This window comes from Prionailurus bengalensis, chromosome B2 (assembly GCF_016509475.1).
Source record: "Prionailurus bengalensis isolate Pbe53 chromosome B2, Fcat_Pben_1.1_paternal_pri, whole genome shotgun sequence".
In the NCBI taxonomy this organism is placed as follows: Eukaryota; Metazoa; Chordata; class Mammalia; order Carnivora; family Felidae; genus Prionailurus; species Prionailurus bengalensis.
In genome coordinates, this window is record NC_057349.1 from 17,947,799 (window position 1) to 17,968,330 (window position 20,532).

At 40.5% G+C, this 20,532-nt stretch overlaps 1 protein-coding gene across 6 annotated transcripts in view; it reads left to right on the top strand.

The window, feature by feature from the left end:
• Positions 1–14,585: 14,585 nt before the first annotated feature.
• The window catches only part of MAK (male germ cell associated kinase), a 55,505-nt gene continuing 49,558 nt past the window's right edge, over positions 14,586–20,532 (top strand). For 3 of the 6 annotated variants that reach the window (XM_043590832.1, XM_043590833.1, XM_043590834.1), the window contains exon 1: positions 14,704–14,856. The gene's annotated coding sequence lies outside the window, so the exon portion shown is untranslated. The other 3 variants (XM_043590829.1, XM_043590831.1, XM_043590830.1) reach the window with 2 other exon arrangements.

Genomic DNA, 20,532 nt, shown 5'->3' on the forward strand with positions numbered 1-20,532 from the left:
TCTGTACCTGGATAAGTAAGGGGATAATAGTACAAGTAACGTAGGGCCTTGAAAGTCTTCATAAAAACTGTGACATAGGAAAACATTGGAGGGTTTTGAGCGGAGGGTTTTAACCTAATACGTGTTTTATCAGAATTGCTCTGGTTGATACGTTGGGAATAGATTGATGAGGGGTAAGTGTAGAAGCAGAGAAGCAGGTTAGAAGGTTATTTCAATAATATGGGTGAGAAATTATGGCGGTTTGGACCACGATTACGGGTCCCAGGGGTGGTAAGACATGATCGAGTTCAGGACATATCACAAATTAAAGCCTATGAATTTTGCAAATGCGAAGAGTAAGAGAGAGAAGATTTGAGCGTGACACATCAAATAATTAATCTGCCAGCTAAAATCATGGGGTTGCCATTAGCTGAGATGGGGAAGGCAGAAGGAGGAGCACTTTGGGGAAATGGCGGAAGGAGAGAGTATGAGGAGCTCAGTTTTGAACATGTTAATTTCAAGCTTTTTGATTTCTAAGGGAAGTATTGGGTAGGCAGTTGGTTATATGAGCCTAGAGTTCAGGATAGAGGCACAGGCTGGATATAAAAATTTGGGAATCATCAGCATATTGTGATACAAGGCATTTATAGACTGTAAAATGCTGTTCCAATATACAGCATTGTTACTTAGCAATTCCTCGTGAATATAACACAACAGCAATCATTACCCCACCAACCCCTCTGTTCGGATCACCAAAGATATTTTTTAAAAGATACTGGTTTAAAAGAACACAATTTTTTTTCTTTCCGGAAAATAGGGTACATGCAAGGGGTAATTTTTTCTTGTTCTACTTCCCAGCTACTTTATTGCTGGTTTTAAATGCTAAGAAGTTGAGAGCTTCCTAATTAACTTTAGGCTTGCCAAGTATTATCAACTGGAAGTTCTGAGACGGCCATGTAATGGCATCCTCTTCAAGAATGCTTATCTTCCTAGGGACCGAGAAGCTCAAATGTGAAATGCACAGTCTTAAAGGAGCATGAAGCTGCTAGATCAGCCATTGTCTTGATAGTAATCATGTACTGAAGGATATACTGCCAATCTTTGATAAGAAATATGCTGGTAGTTAAAAACATACACACTTTAGAACACTCTATCCCATGAAAAGAATTGAACGAAACCTCTACTGGGCTTTAACCACTGAAAAGACAATGATTTGAGGATGAAACAACACATGGGAAACATGAGGATGAGAATATATGGGAGAATTCCAAGAATACTGATTCTATTCAATCACCGAAATCTTGATGCTATGTTGAGAATCAGAATACACATTTGCTTTTACATAATCTACACGTCAGTTCATAAAAGTCCAAAGAGAAGTATTTGGGCGTCAATAAAATACAATCTTGTTGTGAAGTTTTTGAAGTATCAATATGTCAAAGTAAATTCTTGAATTTCTAGTTCTAGAAATGGTAGAGTGGCTTGTGTTGGACTAACTCTTGGTAAACAGGTCTAAACTCTGGGAAAATATCAAATTTCATTATTTGAAGGCCCTGGAAACTCAACAGATTTAGGTAGATATTGGAGGGCATTTGACCCTTGAGAGAAAGGAACCACACTGGCTGTGGTTCATGCTTATACAACTCCTCTCCTGAGAGCTCACCATAGTCCACATGACGAGGAACATCTAGAGGTAGAGCATAACATTGCAATGTTTTTGGCTTTTCAGAGGATGGAGTCTGGGGCTGACAAAGCAGTTGGGGGCTGCTTCCTTATTTTACAAGACTCTGGGGACAGAGTCCTGGAAAATGGGGACAGAGTCTTGGAAAATAAGGAGCCACAGAGACGATGCCCCAAATCTGTATATAAACTCACTTTAAATTCTTGCCTGAACCCTGAGCTGTACTTGCCTAGACGAGACACCAAGTAGACCAACATAGAATGACAGCTGGAAAGAGGAATGAGTCCTCTGCTATCCAGTCAGAAGGGTCTGGTCAACACTGCAGGCTTTCCACCAAAACCCTAGAAGGGCCACAGGGAGTAAAGCTTATATCCTAGTTCTAAAGAATTTACCCTAAAACAAATGGCAAAACTAAAATAAACCCATCTTTAAAAGTGTAATACCAAGCATTCACAAGTTCATGGTAATTAGTCGGCAATGTAATTGACTACGTAAAGCAAAAGTCGACATTCTATTAGGTTTCCTAAAACAGGTGAAAAACACACAGAGACATATCCAAAAAGTTTGGTGAATCTCAGAAAGGACAGATATGAAGGAAACCATATCTGGGCCCAGGACTGTCAAATAGCTGAAAATTTTTTAAAAAGATCTTAAAATCCTCAGATAAAAATTGAAGGAAAATTATCAATGTAGTTTCTAACATCTCATCAGAAATAATAAAGGACAGAATAATGTCTGCAAAATTATAAGAGGCCAAAAAAAATGTGTCATCCCAGAATTCTACATCCAGCACAAATGTTTTTAAAAAATGAAAGCACACATCCTACAGGCACCAAAAGGATAATAAGGAAATATGAACAACCAAGAGCCAGGATATTATACAACTGGGATGAAATGAGAAAATTTCTTGGGAAACAAACTTACCAAAACTAATGCAAAGGGAAATAAAAATTTATGAATTCCTCTATGTTTATTAAAGAAGATGAACTTGTAATTAGAAACCGTCTCACAAAGAAAACTCCAGGCCTTGGGGATTTCGCTGATGAAGAGTATCAAACTTCTAAAGAAGAAATAAAACCAGTCTATTCCAATGTTTTCAGGAAACAAAAGAGGAGGGAACATTTCCTAGCTGTTTTCATGAGCCTAGCATGGCCACAATATGATAATTTGACAACACACTGCAAGAAAAAAATTTCAGGCCGATATCCCTTATGACCATAATTGAAAAATCCTTCCCCAAATATCATTAAATGGAATCCAGCAATGTATAAAAAGTGTAACACATCACTTTCAAGTAAAGCATTATCCCCGTTTAAGTTTGATTTAACATTGAAAAAATTGACGTATGCTGGATATCCACCTGGGGGAAAAAATGAATCGCAACCCCCACATCACACTGTACATGAAAACTAATTAGTGATGTAGTAGAGACCTAAATGTAAGAGCTAATACAATAAAGCTTCAAGAAGAAAACACAAGAGAATATCTTTGTGACTTTGCAGTGGGTAAATATTTCTGAAAACACAAAGACCACTAGCTGCTAAAGCAAAAAATGATAAATGGGGCATCATCAAAATCTGAAACCTCTGCTCATCAAAGGGCACTGTTAAGGAAATGAAAAAGCAAGCCACAGAGAGAAAATATCTGCGAAATGTGTATCTGACAAAGAACCTATATGTAGAATATGTAAAGAACTCAAGCTGATCAGTAACGAGACAGCGCAATAAAAAAATTGCCAAGAAACTGGAATCTGTGCTTCACAAAAGAAAACCTGTGAATGGCCAGTATATACATGAAAAGATGTATTCGTTGTCACATCAGCCCCCACATCAGGCTCCACTCTAAGCATGAAGCCTGCTTAAGATTCTCTCTCTCCCTCTGTCCCTTTTCCCCCTTTCGCTTCCTCTCTCTCTAAAAACTAAAAAAAAAATAAAAATTTTTTTAATGATCTTTCTAAAGCAAGTGAAACCCACTGATCATACTCAATGATATTCCTCCTCCAACATTTCCCATTTGACTTCAAGCATAAATTAAATCCGTATTTACAAAGTGAATGTGGAAATGAAGCCATTGTTGATATAATTCAGGTGGCCCCAAAGTTAAAAATCTGGAACTGTGTTTGTCAGGGTGGGGAAGTGGGGAGCTGTTGAATTGTTTACCGTCTCCGATTCTAATAAAAACAAAAGCAACACATTTTCCAAACTCTCATTTCTCGTAAGTGAATGTTTGTGGGCCACCTTTGCTTTATGTTGTAATTATCTTTAGCTAGCAGAAGCAGGGTAGGCTTAGCTCAGCGGCAAATATTTCCAGGATTCAAATTCTAAACATACTTCAGCTTACCCTAAGATGGTTCACTAAGAAGCCAGACAACATAAAGAATCCCTTAGAATCGGTATTTTGACATCCTCACTGCAATTGGCAATGTGACAGAAGCCATTACATTTTTTTTCGACATTTTATTACAAAATGGGGTTTGTGTTAGATGATTGTTTCCAGCTCTAAGCTAATGTAAGTGTTCACGTTTAAGGTAGGCTAGGCTAAGCTATGATGTTCGGTAGGCTAGGTGTACTAAATGCATTTTGGACATAAGATATTTTCAGCTTATGATGGGTTGATCAGGATGTAACCCCATGTTGAGGAATAGCTATAGAATATTAGAAAATGAAAGTTCATGGCATATTTTAAAGTCACGTTGGTGGCAATTCTTTAAACGTACTATCTTTGCCTTTATAGAAACTTTAGATTTACATTATGTTAATACTTGAAGCTATGCAATTATAATATTAACATGAATTTACAACTAAAGCGTGTTATAATTTAAATAATTGATTTTTACAAATTGCTTCATATAAGAACCTAGGCAAAATTACATATCTTTTCCCATTTTAAGTCTTCCGAGCAAAGTGTAAGAGTGTAATAGTTTCCTAGTAATTTAAAATGTTTTCATTATTATTTTTTCCCGATCTTATTCATTTTTTTAAATATAATTCATTGTCAAATTGGTTTCCATACTACACCCAGTGTTCATCCCAAGTGCCCTCCTCAATGCCCATCGCCCACTTTCCCCTCTCCCCAGCTCCCCCTCAACTCTCAGTAAGTTCTCAGTATCCAAGAGTCTTATGGTTTGCCTCCCTCTCTCTCTGTAACTTTTTTTTCCCCTTTCCCCTCTCCCATGGTCTTCTGTTAAGTTTCTCAAGATCCACATATGAGTGAAAACATATGATATCTGTCTTTCTCTGACTGACTTATTTCACTTAGCATAATACCCTCCAGTTCCATCCACATTGCTGCAAATGGCCAGATTTCATTCTTTCTCATTGCCAAGTAGTATTCCATTGTATATATAAGCCACATCTTCTTTATCCATCTGTCAGCTGATGGACATTTAGGCTCTTTCCATAATTTGGCGATTGTTGAAAGTGCTGCTATAACCATTGGGGTACAAGTGCCCCTATGCATCAAGCACTCCTGTATCCCTTGGGTAAATTCTTAGCAGTGCTATTGCTGGGTCATAGGGTAGATCTATTTTCAATTTTTTGAGGAACCTCCACCCTGTTTTCCAGAGCAGCTGCACCAGTTTGCATTTCCACCAACAGTACAAGAGGGTTCCCGTTTCTCCACATCCTCGCCAGCATCTATAGTCTCCTGATTTGTTCATTTTGGCCACTCTGACTGGTGTGAGGTGGTATCTCAGTGTGGTTTTGATTTGTATTTCCCTGATGAGGAGCGATGTTGAGCATCTTTTCATGTGCCTGTTGGCCATCCGGATGTCTTTAGAGAAGTGTCTATTCGTGTTTTCTGCCCATTTCTTCACTGGATTATTTGTTTTTCGGGTGTGGACTTTGGTGAGTTCTTTATAGATTTTAGATACTAACGCTTTATCTGATATGTCATTTGCAAGTATCTTTTCCGATTCCGTTGGTTGCCCTTAAGTTTTGTTGATTGTTTCCTTTGCAGTGCAGAAGCTTTTTATGTTGATGAGGTCCCAATAGTTCATTTTTGCTTTTAGTTCCCTTGCCTTTAGAGATGGGTTGAGTAAGAAATTGCTGCGGCTGAGGTCAGAGAGGTTTTTTTTCCTGCTTTCTCCTCTAGGGTTTTGATGGTTTCCTGTCTCACATTCAGGTCCTTTATCCATTTTGAGTTTATTTTTGTGAATGGTGTAAGAAAGTGGTCCAGTTTCACTCTCCTACACGTAAGCCATTACATTTTGAAAGCTAATTTTATTTTTTTCTAAAAGTATTTTTTCCTTTATATAATATATACACAAAATACATATATTTTATATATATGTAGTGAGAGAATATATCATATATGCTATGTACATTGTGTACATTGTATTATATATTATATTTTATTATACTTAATGGTATAAAATATTAATATATTAATATTTAAATATATAATAAGCTTACCAGTCCCTGAGCTACCCTGTCCTATGTCTGATTCCCACTACCGTGAAGCAACCATTTTCAAATCTTTCAAGTATTTCTTCTGGCATTACCATATTTCTAAACTACAGGTTTATACTGCTATTTCTTCCTTCTACCATTTTCCTGGGAGTTTTTTCCTCTCTCCTGTGTTAGATTCTCTTATTCCAGGATCCTATACCTCCTTTTCTGATTTATCTCTCCTTTCAGTGGCTCACATTTTTTAGCATCCTGAGAAAGGATGCATAGGAGGGTTCTTTAGGAGAAAGAGCACACATCTCAAACTAGAGTGTCAACTTCAAGGGGGAAATCAATTTTTCCTGAGATTTTGAAGACATTGCTGTCTTTTGTTTGCTTGGATATTTCCCCAGTTTCCAGCATCAGCTGTCACTGTGATTTCTGATCATATGTGTGTGACCTGTTTGTTTGGTTTTTTTAATGTTTATTTTGAGAGACAGAGACAGAGACAGAGAGACAGAGACTCCCAAGCAGGCTCTGCCCTGGGCACAAAGCCCCATGTGGAGCATGCATGCAAGTGGGGGAGGGGCAGAGAGAGAGAGAGAGAGAGAGAGAATCCCAAGCAGAGAGCCTGATGTGGGACTCAAACCCACAAACCATGACATCATGACCTGAGCTGAAGTTGGACGCTTAACCCACTGAGCCACCCAGGCGCCCTGTGACATGTTTTTGTGTTTGTTTGGTTTTGGTTTTTTATCTTTGCAGAAACTTTTAGAATCTTTCATTTGTCACTAGTTTTTTGTTTTGTTTTGTTTTTTGAAATTTCACAGTGATGTATCTTCATGTCCCTACTCCCAAATCTTTTACTGGGCATTTGCTGGGATCTTCCAATGTGAAAACAAGTGTCCTTCAATTCTGTATAATTTTGCATTATTTCTTCGATCTTTGATCCTGTTTCCTCTTTTCTTTCTTCTCCACATTCATTAATCAGATGAGAGACTTGATCCTTTTATTTTCTAATCCTTTCTCTCCTGTGTATTTTATGTTTGAACTATATGTTGTTTTGTTCTGATTCCCAAGAGTTTTTCTTAATGTATCTTCCACTATTTTATTAATTTCTGCTTATCTTAGTTTCATTTTCTAAGAGTTCTTTGTTTTCTGATTATTACTTTTTACAGAATCATCTTTGTTTCATAGACACATCACTTTCCATTTGCGTCTTGGAGAATATTAGTCATTTGGTTTGTTTTGCTTATTATTTTTTTTTTTTTAACGTTCCCTGTGTTCTTTTTCTTTCTTCTGAATCAGATAATTCCGTCAAGTTTCTCACATTCCTTGGTTGGGTGGCACTTGTGAACTAGGTGATTTAACTATCAGGATCTGCAGGATTTCTTCTTGTTCCAATCCACTTTCCCAGAGAGTAATGTTCTCATCTATTACCTATGGCATAAGGCAGAGGCCATTTTTCTGGAAACCCAGCAAAGAAAGTGGCCTAAGGTCTCCTTCCTGAGAATCCAAGTAACTCTTAATCTGCCTAGGTCAACAGGTGCAGTGTCCCGCCTTCGACTGTCCAAGGGAGGGGCGGTCTCTAGTTGGGAGCTAGAGAATAAGATCTAAGGGTCTTTTACAGATTTTCTTTTCTTTTTTTTTTTTAATTTTTTAAAAATTTTATTTACTTATTTGGAGAGAGAGAGAAAGAGAGAGAGAGAAGGAGAGAGACAGAGAATCCCAAGGAGGCTCTTCCCTGTCAGCACACAGCCCAGTGTGGAGCTCTAACTTTCGAGCTAGTAGATCATGACCAGAGCCAAAACCAAGATCCAGATGCTTAACCTACTAAGCCACCCAGGTGCCCCTCTTTTATGGATTTTCAGCCAATCCTCCTTTCTTCAGCCCCACTCCAACCACTTTCTGGGGTCCCTCGAAACATCTGATGGCTGAACTTCATCTGAATTTGGCAGTGTAAATCAGCTTTCTGCTGCTCTGACAGTCTTTGAAGTTACAGTTTTTCCTGAAACGGTGAACGTTTATCCTCAGGAAAAAGTACTTTACTTTTCTTGATTCATCCAAGATTTAGGCTTTGTGAGATTGTTCACAAGTAAACAAAAAATAAGCATGAGTTGTTAAAATCCCAAGTGGGTTGGGTTAAGTCTAACTTTTCATTCAGAACTGAACAAACTCTTTTCTGTTAAAAAACAAAACAAAACTATAAGTCTTGACAAATAAACACATATAAAAATAAATACCTCTAAAATCTCCTTATGAAGTTGATTGAAAACTATACTTACCAATCAAAGACTTGTGTGGTGTTTTTAAAATATGAAGCTTAAATTTACTTCCTGTGCCTAAAAAAAACCCTGCATTGGTTTCTTGACTTTTTTTTTTTTTAACATAATCTACCCCCTAAATGTGACCCAAATCAAGAAGTATGCATTTTTAAAAAACCAAAGACGCTGGGAATGAAATTTGGAATGTCAGTAGTCACTTGTCTTGATGATGTCCCACTAGTATTTTTACATTTTTATTTCAGAGGTTTTTTTCAACTTCATTTGGGGGCAGGAACTTGATGATATATCATCTTACGATAAAATCTTCTAAGTCAGTGAATAAAACATATAAACAAAGTTGCTGGACCCAAAAACATATTGATAAAGATCTGTTCCACAAATCCATTTGACAGAAAGCAAACATACTTGAAGTGATATAATTTATTACTTCCTCCACAGCCTCTAGACTTACTCATGAAAGAAACAAAGTGAACTGAATAGTCTGGCTAAACATCATGCAGTCAAGCGGCTGCTTCTTGACAGGCCGGATCTCAGGTTCCCATTCCTGCCCTGTGGCCCTGCGAGACAGCTAGGGTCATCCACAGGTTGTTTTGTGACTAAAGTTCCAATCAAGTGTTTGGGGCTTAATGTCTTTTGATCTCCTAGATGTGGGCCCTCCCTGGCCACTCCTGGGACCTCCCAGAGGTAGGTGCACTTAGCCAAGATGCTGTTGTATATCGTTGAATGACACCGATGTCCTTGCTCTGGTAAAAAGCTGCAGGCTGTGAACACAGGGAAAAATCAACACATCCACACATATTCTTGCTATAGTGGAAAATCTGCTTACATGGTGATATAGAGCGGTTTTCTTTGTTTAGAGTGGAAACTCTTTGCTTGACGAACTGGTTTCTTCAGTGATACCAGCTTTTTTGTGTAATAAAATTTTTGCTTTAAAAACGAAGTGGAAAGAAATCCAGCAAAATATTAAACAGCAATACTTATTTTCTTCTTTTAAGCTGGCCCCGAGTTTTCCAATTGGTTTATATTTGAGAAAGCGAACATAAATGTTATCTTTTTTTAAGATAAAATTTTAAGTGCTTCTAATGCAAAGCAGTTGCTCAGAAAAACAAATCCAAGAAACAATTTGTTAGGAATATCTCTACAAAAATGCAACTGAATCAAACCTAAAAGATGTAGCACTTACCAAACGGTACGCTCTTCTGGAAAACTGCAAATTCCTTTTTTAGAACATGAACTGCTCAAGGACAGAATCTGTATCTTTCATTCATTCATTCATGCATTCAACACATGTTTACTGAGCAGGTACTACGTGCCAGGCACCCTTCCAGATGTTAGAAAAACAACAATGAACACATCACATGAAATCCCTGCCCTGTGAAGGTTATAATCTGGCGGGGATGGAGGGCAAAACAAGCAATAGGCACAGTGAATAATTAATTATATCATATATTACAAGGTGGTAATGTGCTATAAAGAAAAATAAAGCGAGTGGGGTCATTCTTAAAATTATGACCATGTAGAATTTGCTTTGACTTTCGTTAAAATTTGACCATGATCTTATATAGTTGATAAGTTTCTTTAGAAAATAATTTCATTTAAATCTAAATCATTTGAGGTTAGCTGGATCAGAGTTGGGAGCTGAGAAAAAAGCTAAACAGGACAGCGTGGTAAAAAGCGTATTGAATCAGGAATGTTCTGATCCCTTTGTCATTCGTTGAACTTCAGGGCTACACACTTGGCATTGAGATTGAGGGAGGGATCGAATAGGGGGGCTGGATGTCCCCGCACTCTGAATTCCAGGGTGACAGGGGGAAAGCATGGAAAGATGGAGCAGCTAACTTCAAATACTGGCAGGGTCAACATGTGAGACACAAAGTAAGTCTTCTCTATGGTCCTGTATAATTAAGGAATGCTTTCAACTGAAAATGGAAGTGAAAAATCAAGTGAGCAAGCAATATGAGGAATTTTCTGGCTCTTACAGTTGAAAAGACCAAGAATAGATTCAGGGATAGCTTTCTGCAGGTACTCAAATGTTGTCTGGAAATGGTCTCATTCCCTCTCATCTCTGCATTCGACTGTGTTCATTTTCAGCAAGGACACGCAGCAAAGATGGCCCCCAGCCAGTCTGGGCCCTCGTTTTATGCTAAGGATGCATCGCAGAAAGGGTACCTTTTCCCCAGTATCTCAGAATCATGTGCCCATCTACGTAAGCCAATCTCTGAGACTGAGTGGCTTCACATGACATCCCGGAAGCTGAACCACAGTGACAAAAGGATCAAGGTGTCTCCCCAGGGGGATATTGAGGGATACCTGACAGGAAGGAGTAAATGCTAGATAGGCAAAAACAAGGGATCCACTGCAGATCATACAGGGTAAAATTCAGAGTATGGTCAGGAACTACAAAGTAACATGTTGCCATTCAATAAAAGGACAATGTAAAGCATTGGAACCATCCCAAATTGAGATTGCAGGAGACAGTGAGTTCTGTCATAGGAAGTTCAAAGACTTGCATTTCTAAGGTTGCTAAGGTTTCAATCAATCCACTGAATCAATCAATCGATGGATCACTTTGTTATTGGACACTGCAAAGTCTCCCTGTCTCTACTGCTGTTGCGCTTGTCCATTCTACCATCGTATCTTAGCCATTCAAGGGCAAATGCCTCCTGATGAGCCAGCATCCCTACTCCCCGCTTGCCCCCCTACGATTCATTCCCCAGAGAGCAGCCAGAGGAAATACCCGTTTACTCACTCAACAAATATTTATTGAACACCTGGTGTGTGACAGGGACTGCTTAAGGGACAAATCCATTGTTGGCCAAATACATAAATCTCTGTCTTCAGGGAGCTTCTGTTCCAGTGGGAGAGGGAGAAAGAAAACAACGTAAGCCAGTAAAATGTATATTAAATGGTAAGAGATGCTAAAAAGAAAAAATAAAGCCAAGTGCATGGAGTATTAGCAGTGAGGTAGTTGGGATGGTCCGGGAGCACTTCATGGAGAAAGTGATTTTGTTTTTAAGTTTTTAAATATTTATTCATTTATTTTGAAAGAGAGAGAGAGAGAGAGATGATGATGATATGATGATGATGATGATGATGTTAATTGTAAGGGCCATGATAGATATTAAAGACTGACTAGTATGAGCTGGGCAGTATTTGAGTTCCTCTAACAACTTTCAAAGTTATGCATCATTAGCCCATTTCACAGAAAAACAAAACAAAACAAAACATGGAGTAGCAGAGATCCTACATACTTCGCCCAGAGAAAAATAATAAACATTGTCAGTTAGATGTGGTAGAGAGATTAAAACAAAAGTCTGCATACCTTCAACCAAACCAGGTGTCTCCACTGAAATATTCATCCCTGAGGCCACCAGCAAATTCTAAATAACAATTCTAATGAGCACATTTTATTCCGTCAGCAAGATGTATCCTAAAGTATCAGAAAAGCCTAACTAAGAAAGGTTATTTTTTTTGGTCTGGGAATTCTTAAAATTTTTTTCCATATAAATTAATGGTAATTGTGTCTTTGTTTTATGCCATTTCGGCTTAACTTTTCAGGGGAACACTCTACTTTTGTATAGCAGGGGAAACCTGTATTGTGGGTCATATTTTCAACTCCAAAAATTATTATTACTAATTATGAATAACTGTTATTTTACACGGAGAATGCTTTTCCATTTATACATGCGTCAGTTTCTTTGCTCATATTTTCTTTTTGCAGCTGAGACACAGAATCGGAAGCAGGCTCCAGGCTCCCAGCAGTCAGCACAGAACCCCACGCGGGGCATGAACCCAGGAACCCTGAGATCACGACCTGAGCCGAAGTCTGACGCCCAACCAACTGAGCCACCCCGGTGCCCCTGTGGATTCATGTCTTTAATCAGTTGTAGAAAATACTCAGCCATGATTTTGCAAAAGTTGCCTCTCTTCTAATCTCTTTATTCTCTACTTCTTAGACTCTAGTTAGATATATATTAGACTTTCTTGGCCTTTCCATCCCATCTCTTAGTCTGTCATTAAAATCTCCTTTCTCATCTCTTTGTGCTACATTCTGAGTGGTTTCTGCAGATTTTGGACCAGTTCCATAATTCTTTCTTTGGTTCTAACATGCTGTTTAACTCACTTGTTTGTTTGGGTTTTTTTAAGTATGTTATTAATGGTTATGTTTATTTTTAACTATTTTTTTCTAATATTCCGGCTCAATTTTTTGTTCATTTTTGTGATTCTGTATGCTTTCTTGTATGCTTTGCCTGCATAGCTATTCTATACTCAAGCTGATATCTCCAATGTCTGAAATCCTCGAAAGCCTAAATATATTATTGCTTTTTTTTGCTAATGTGCATTTAAGGAGCTCCGTTTTTCATGTGGCTACTGGCTGGTATTTTTGTGAAAAACCTGGACGCCTAAACTGAAGATGCTTTCTCCAGAGAAGGTTCATGTCTATTTCTTCTGGGATTTAGATGACGCTACTGCCCTGGGACCACTTTGGCCCCTTCCCAGTTTCTCAGGTTGATTTTCTAGTGTCTGGTTCAGCTCGGCCCCATGGCCACTGGTCCACGGCTTCGTCTTCTTGTTGCTGTGCTGAAAGTGAACCTGCCTTCGGGCCAGTTTTGCCTTCACATGTATTTACTGCTCCTAGTCGAGGATCAGGTACCTCTTAGAAGGAGTTGGGAGTGCTTGGTGATCTTCCATTCTTCCTACTGCAACGATGAGATAAAAGTTGTGTCTTAAGCATGATGGAGTTGTTTCAAATCAAGAAGGCTCTTCAGAGGATCTAGTCTACCATCCCGCCCTCTTCTTGTTTTCCCTCCTTGCTTCTTCTTTTTTTTTTTAACCTACCTTTTTTCATTCCGAAATATCTTTTTTTTTTTTTTTCCGGGGATCTGCTACTTCTCTGAGTTTTCTTTTTCAGTCCTTCTCACTCCCTCACCTCCATTTCTCTTCCCCACTCTTTCAAGTATGGGGTTTTCCAGAATGTTCTCCTTCCTTCTCAGTTGATCTCATCTACACGCTTGGACTTCAGCTGTACTTCTAGCTCTGACATAACCCTAAATGATACATCTATATTTCAAATTACCCTCTCATAATCCCCATTTGGATTTTCCTCAAACTCAAAATTTTCAAAACTGGCTTTATGATCTCCCCCATATTCCACCTACAAATCTGCTTCTCTGCCAACGTTTCTCAACTTTTGGACACCACTATCCACCACTCACTGAAGCCAGATGGTCCTAAATAGCCCTTGAATTCTCTTTCTCCTCTGTGCTTATCATCACTGCTGTAGTTAGATCTTCATTGTTACTTCCTGATGAGTTGCAATTGCCTCCTTTTCTTTCTCTTGCCTCCAGATTCACTGCTGAAATTTGCCTGACCCAATGCTGCTTTTGTGATCTTTCTGAAATGCAGATATGAATGTGGAAGAATCTGTGGAAGATTCCTCATCGGTTCTCCCATTAATGTATGGTAAATCTTAGGTTTCATAATTGGGCATGTGAGACCTCCATGAACTAACTTAAAAAGCTTTTTACTTTCCTGCCTATTTTTCTTTAAGCTGCAAGAAGGCCGTGAGCATATCCATCTTGTTTACTTTGGCTAGTGCCAAGCCCAGGGCTGAGACCTCACAGATAATTACTAAATGGGTACATCACTGCCTATTCTCAATCCATCTGATTCATGGACCCTTTTTCCTAGCCAATCTGGACATTTTTTGCTATGACAACAGTCTGCCCTCCTCGCACAACTGTAGGCTAATTACTATTTACTCATTTATTCACACTTTCATTAGTCCATCTTGGAATTACCACTAACACTGTAACTGATACATAGAAGGTTCTCTGGATGAATAAATGAAAACAAACTTAGAAGTGTGGCCTAGGAGATAACACATACATGAAGCATTGACTAATATAAAGGACTGTACTCCAAAAGCAACTTTTCCCCCAGGTGGTATATGCATAAACCAATATAAGTACAGGCAACCTGTATCTTTCTCCTGCCCTCTCCACGTCCGAGAACCAGATTTAATGAATCAAATTCTTTTCTGGAATGAATCCACACAAAACCAAGACAAAATAAAGGGCAAACCAACCTCCTACAAAGCACTGAAAAGGTAATCAAGACTTTCCCAAGCCCCAAATACAAATGGCAGAGAGCACTAGCTCACTCAATAGGCGCCCAGGTGCTGACGGAAGCCCCGCCCCAAGGGAGGCGGGGCCTGAAGTGCGGGGCGGGATTTGTCCGGACCGACCCCGCCCTCTCTGGGCGGGGCGTAAGCAGGCGGGCCGCGCAGCAGCCCGCGCACCCCTGCGGTTTCCTAGGAGACGAAACACACAAGGCGCCAGAGCTTCACAAGGGAGCCTACGAGGTGAGCGGCCGGTGCGGGCAGGTAATCCCTAGCGGGCGGCGGGGCTGCCACCCTCCGTCCGAGCCCAGCCCCAGCCTGTCCGGCGAGGCCTGCCCGGCATGTCCCCTCCGCGCCCTGTCCTACGAGGGCCAACCTCCGCCGAGAGAAGGGGCCTGGACACTGGTAGGGGGAGGGACGGCGGGGAGGAGGGTCCGCGAGCGGGGGTGGAGCGGCGGGGGTCCTTCTGCGTCTGCTGCGATCCGTGCTCCCCAGGCCCCCCGGACCACTTTTCCGCGCTCCTCGACGGCGGGGAAGGTTCGGGGTGGGAGGATGACGGCGGGCATCGGTCGGTCTGAGGGACCCGGCCCCCAAACCTCTCCCTTACTCGCCCCGCCCCCAACTCCCCGAGTCTCCACCCCCAGTCTGGAGGGGAAACTGCTTTCGCGAGTGAGAAGCGGGGTCGGGTCTCGGGAAGGCAGCCGAATTGAGTTCCGAGCGACTAAAATTAAAAAGGCGGTAGAAAGAAACTGGGTCTAAATTCCGCCCTCATTCGTGCACCCCAAGGGACTCCCAGGTAAAAGCGGGATCCCGGCGCACGCCCGCAGGACCCCCGCCCCAGGAGGCTTTAAATCGCTGTGAGCGAAAAAGGACGAGACTCGGCTTAATGAAAACTTTCCTCCCGCAGATACGATTTTCAAATTTAGGGACAGAGTCGGGGGCGGGGGGGGGGGGGAGCAACAAAACTGATTTTAGGGGCTTGTCGTTTCCGTTCTCAAAGGGATTCATTATATTTAAGTGCTCATTTTTAATGAGCAGACAAACATCTGTCCCGAGGACAACGAAATTCTCCTAGAGTCAGAGTTGTGGGACTTCCTTCATTCAGAAAACGGCTCATTCTGTCAAAGCCTCGGAGGAGGAGCGAGTTACTCTCCAGCCTTTCGGTTTTCCTCTGTGACCCCACCCCCCAGTTCACCGCGGCGACTGGGGAAGGGAGAAGCTCCCTCTTCCTCCTCCACCCCCAGGCGGCCACTTAACTGCCCCAGCGAAGCTGGCCTTGGGCAAGGATGCTCGATCTCCGCGTTGGGGTGGTTCTTTGCTTTGTTTAGTTTAATTTGGGAATACCTGGTGAATATTAGCACACGGCACGATTTTTTTTTTTTAACCCTGGCAGCTTTGTTTTCCCATTGTAAAACTCTCCTTTTAATTTCTGTAAATACGTGTCTTACTTTGAGATCCTTTCTTTTCCTTCCTGTTTTGCTCTTCAAACAAGTTAGTGATGTTTAAGACGTTATTATTATTTATTTATTTTTTTTTTTAAATATAAGTAATGCCAGCCTTGGAGTGATAGAATTACAGTAGGTTCTACAAAGACAAGTTGCAGACTTCCAAAGGTTATCTGTTCAGTGATTGGCAGACAAGTTTTACCCTCCATTTGCCCTCTATGTTAATCTTCTTTAATCCTACCTAAATCCCTGTTAGCTGGCAGAAGCTCCTGAGAATACGGCTTAAGTTTACAGTAATTGTACACTTAAATAACAATACGAAAACTATAATGGGAGAGAAATTATAAGGGTATTTACTTAATGTAGGTCTGTAATTGAGCCTCTAAGTCTTTTTCTTTAAATCAAAATATAAGGTTTGCTTAGCCATAGAAAGTCACTAAATATCGTAGCCTTATTGTAAAAAATTCCAAGTTCCTAACAGTTCTGTTAAATAAGGATCGTAGTTGTATTATGTTTACTTGTGTTCTGCCTCGCTGTGTATATATACATACATATGGAAATATATACACAGTTTAACCCTTGAACAACACAGGGATTAGGGGTGTGAGCCCCCAACAGTCGAAAATTCTAGTATAACTGTTGAAACCCCCAAGACCTAACAGTCCACTGTTGACAGAAACCTTACTGGTAACATAAAGAGTTAATCAACACATACCTTGTACGTTATATGTATTGTGTGCTGTATTCTTCCAATAAAGTAAATGAGAGAAAGGAAATCATTATCAAGAAAATCATAAAGAAAATACATTTACAGCACTGTATGGTATTGATCAGAAACAAATCTGCATGTAAGTAGACCTGTGCAGTTGAAACGTGTTCAAGAGTCAACCCTACAGATGGAAATATTCACATACATAAGATGTGTTGATACATCTCTGTCTTGCAGGATTAGTCTTCTATAGATGAACAGAGAAGAATAAATGTAACCTACGGAGAAATATTATTGTGTGTGAACTGGGGACCATAGGCAATGTATGTTTCTTAAGTTATATCTATTGCTTTTGACTAGTAAATCGTTTAGGACCTTAGTACATTACACCGATGAAAGCAGTTGTTTACGTGCTATCAGTCAGTAGATACATGGGGGAAATTATTTTAAAAAACAAGAAAAACCTTTTGCCTTGTATCTGTGCCTCTTTCCATTAGGCCCTTGTCTTTGTATTTTCAGGGAAGATAAGGGGACAGCTGGAATGGTCAGCCTCTGACTCTGGAGAACTATTTATTTTCCAATTCAAATGACCCAAAGAGGCCTTTCTAAAATTTTATGTAAAGGTTAAGCAGGGCTCAAACTGGACAGAGGCTCTGAGAGCCACCAATCAGACCTTTTGAAAATCAATGTGATAGCCATAATCTTCGTCACTCACCCCATGGCTGGGAAACGGCCAAGTCCCTTGTTCATTCTTCCCTGAATGTAAGCAGACCCCATGGGATAGCCACCTTCACTTGAAATAAACTGTTCCCAGGGCCGCCAGGGTGGCTCAGTTGGTTAAGTGTCCGACTCTTGATTTGTGCTCAGGTCATGATGTCACCATCGGTGAGATCGAGCCCCATGTCGGGCTTCATGCTACCTGCTTGGGATTCTCTCTCTCTCCCTCTCTGCCCCTTGTCCCACGTGCATGTGCTCTGTCTCTCAAAAACAACAACAACAACAACAACCCCCCACACACACAGAACCAAAACAAACAAACAAACTTGTGTTTCTAGTGTTTATTTGGAACGTGGTTGGTTAGGCTTGGAATGCAGTTTCTATAGCTTCCATTCCAAAAACGGTTGGGGTTTCCAGGCCAGTGCAGAAAGTCATCAATGAGTGAATGATCTGTAATGCTAATAACACTGGTGATGGTGGTGGTGGTTGGTCTTAACAGTGGAAGGGAAAGGAAAGATTAATTCCACTTTTGGGGGTTAAGTCACCGCGAGGGAGAATTTTAACTATTGTTTCTTGCACACTCTCACCTCTGCCTTTCTGTTCCTACCCGGGCAGCTCCCTCTTTCATTCCTTTCTCACGCAATATGTCCTTTTCCAGAATTGCCTACATTACTTCCTGCCCATCAGACCTTCGGTGCTTGTCCTCAGTGAGGTATTAACATGAAAGAAAAGATGATGCTATCATCCCATTGAATTTCTGAAGTAAGGAATTCATTCTCGTAAGGGAGCTCCACTTAGACTGTCTTCCTCCTGAATTCCTACTTTCTTTTCCTTCACTGTTTCTGGCCTGTTATTTTCCAGTGTCCTTCCGAGCATGGGGCCAGATGCAGGCTTGGGGTCTAGTAGGGTAGAGAGCACCACTAGCAATTTCCATTCAGTAGCATCTGGATGTTTTAGGGTAAGGAACTGGGTTAGGAATCTTCAGGTGGAGGTGGGGGTGGGCAGCTTTCATTGTGGGGCAGAGTCTGCATGGTTTTGAGGCAAAGAGGGGCAGGGGTGGTTCCTTGAGCTGCAACAGTGATTGTAAAAGCCAGTAAGAATGGGTTGTTTAGAAGTTGGGGACCACCCTGCAAAGAACAAACAGCCTCAAGCCTAATGCAGTTACTAGACTGACTCCATCTTGGATTCTCTGATTATAGACACATTATTTTATAGATTACAATCCTACTGATACAATGAATATATTCTCTACATTGTTACTCAACCAGAAGCGATCAACTTACAGAGAACACTTTTCCTTAAAATAGAGAGAAGTGTATGTCTTCTTAAATGAGGTAACTAGAAAAGGCGTCAAGCAACATAACATAATGATATGTTGCTAATGATGTGTTGCAACTGCTAATGTTCAGTTGATAATGAACTGCAAAATGCTGATTTAATAACATTCTAAATGATAAGAATAAATACATTTTAGTCCATGTTTTGTTCAATCATAGCACATGGTACAAAACAACCTAGGAGCTCCCAGCTGGCTCAGTCAGAAGAGCATGTGACTCTTGATCTCGGCATTGTGAGTTCGAGCCCCATGTTGGGAATAGAGCTTGCTTAAAAATAAAATCTTAAAAAAAAAAAGATCTTTCAAATATAAATTTCCTTACACAGATAAAGGAAAAGTCAAGAAAAGCAAATACATGTTTGTGTCAGGAATTGTGCAGGAGTGTTCACTCTATATTAATGCCGTAATTTTTTTTTTTTTTGAGAGAAAGAGTGGGAGTGAGGGAGAGGGGGAGAGAGAGAGAGAGAGAGAGAGAGAGAGAGAATCTCAAGCAGGCTCTAGGCTCAGCATGGAGCCTGACCTGGGGCTCAATTCCATGACCCTGGGATCATGTCCAGAGCTGAAATCAAGAGTCAGATACCCAACCGACTGAACCACCCAGGCTCCCCTAATGCCTTAGTATTTCGAATCCATGTATAGTATAATGTAAAGACCACTTACAAAAAACTTCATTTTTAGGCAAATGGGGAGTCATTTGTTGGCATCCATTAAGCCCAGTAGCTCAGACTTAAGCTGAGGAAGGACCTCTAAGTAGATATGGAATCTACCACTACTGCCGTGATCTCTTTTTTAAGATCCTGGCTTCAGAGTTAGCACGACCTACATTAATTCACACGTGACTTTGAAGGGGTTATGATCTACATCACACGTGACTTTGAAGGGGTTATGATCTACATGAAGTAAAATAAATGGTAAACAAATACACACTCCCTGTCATTTAAAAGCCCCCCAGGGTTCTTCCCACATTTCCTGTGGACAAATACATTCCTGTCTTGGGAAACAACACCATTTTATTGTCCTTCCCTGCACATGTTTGTTTGTTTTTCCCGAAAGTCTTCTTTTGGAAGCTTTGGGTGCTTTGCCAACTACGACATGTCTCTGTGGGTCCTAAACTTCTGCACATAATAGAGAAATGATTCCTATGATTTTATTTGGTGGAAATGAAACAGTGTTACAGTGAAAGAAAAGGAATCTTTGAATGAAGCACCAAATTGTAACAGGCATTTTAACACCAACTATTTTAATGGTGCCCAGCATTTTATGATCGTCTGCAACTAAGCATATAACATTCTGTCATACAAGCTGTATAACAGAATGACAGATTTTTTTTAAATGTTTATTTATTTTGAGAGAGAGAGAGAGAAAGAGCACAAGTAGGGGAAGGCCAAAGGGTCACAGAGAATCCCCAGCAGGCTCTGTGCTCTCAGCAAGGAGCCCTACACAGGGCTCGAACCCACAACCCATGAGATTAGGACTTGAGCTGAAATCAAAAGTCAGATGCTTAACCAACTGAGCCACTCAGGTGTCCCCAAAATGAAAACTTTTAAAATAAATTTGTAACAATGTCATGCCATTATAGCCTTCATTTATTTTAGTGGGTGAACTTTTCAGATATTTTTCTACAGCTAGATTAAAATGCTGTTTGGGAAGTGTTACATAACATATGGTATATTCACCATACGACTTAAAAAAAATTTTTTTAATGTTTCTTTATTTTTGAGAGAGACAGAGATAGAATGCAAGTGGCTTAGGGGCAGAGAGAGAGGGAGACACAGAATCCGAAGCAGGCTCCGAGCTGACCCCAGCACAGAGCCCGATGCCAGGCTCAGACCCACGAGCTGGGAGATCGTGGCCAGAGCCGAAGTCAGACGCTC